The following is an 855-nucleotide window of genomic DNA, read 5'->3' on the forward strand; positions in this document are numbered from 1 at the left end:
CTCTCACTGTACGTAAGGAAGTCGATGACCTCATGTCTAGCAGAGTGAGTATTTTACGACACGTTCGTGATGCGATGGCTGAAAGCCAAGACATGCCGAGGGAATATGCAGACGGAAGAGATAGAAGAAATGCTAAAATTTTGAGGTTGGGGACCAGGTTTAATTCAATGGTAAAAAACTTCCTACCCATGCAAATTCTGCTGTCTATAAGACGAAGCTCCGTCCACGGTTTATCGGACCTTTCAAGGTTGTGGTCAAGCGGGGCCTTGCGTATACGCTAAACCTTCCGAAACAGATGCGCACCCATCCGGTGTTTTATGTGGGGAGAGCTTCTAAAGTAACGAAGTAGGAAGTATGCTTAGCACTTAGTTGTTAGTATTGGTTCTATTTGAATTTAAACTAATTACATACTCTTTAATTTATCCATTAGTTAAATATCAGTATTGCTTGACGTGAGGCCAAAAGCCTACGTGAACTGCAGACCTCTCGTACAAATCCTATCGTCTTTATTAGCGCCTAATCGTGGTAATTCTGAATACTCTCTACTACACATAAGCGTCATATGATTGCTCAACATTTATACAGATATTATTCTGCACAACTAAAAATTAAGTTGCGTACACAACAGTATATATAGAACTGCGCATTTCACATTTTACTAGTTTACTTACTTCAACTATAACTGGGACGATTAGTGATTCCTCACATGCTGGTACCGAGCCTGATGCAGAAATATATACCCAAAACATGGTATTTCGTTACTGCAGCTTTTTGTGACAGTACGATGATGCGCTGATCCAAAAATATGTAGCCATGACTATTTCTCAAATTTTTACGTCAATTTTCAGCGAAATA

This window comes from Plasmopara halstedii, assembly GCF_900000015.1.
Source record: "Plasmopara halstedii genome assembly, contig: Scaffold_614, whole genome shotgun sequence".
Lineage (NCBI taxonomy): Eukaryota > Oomycota > Peronosporomycetes > Peronosporales > Peronosporaceae > Plasmopara > Plasmopara halstedii.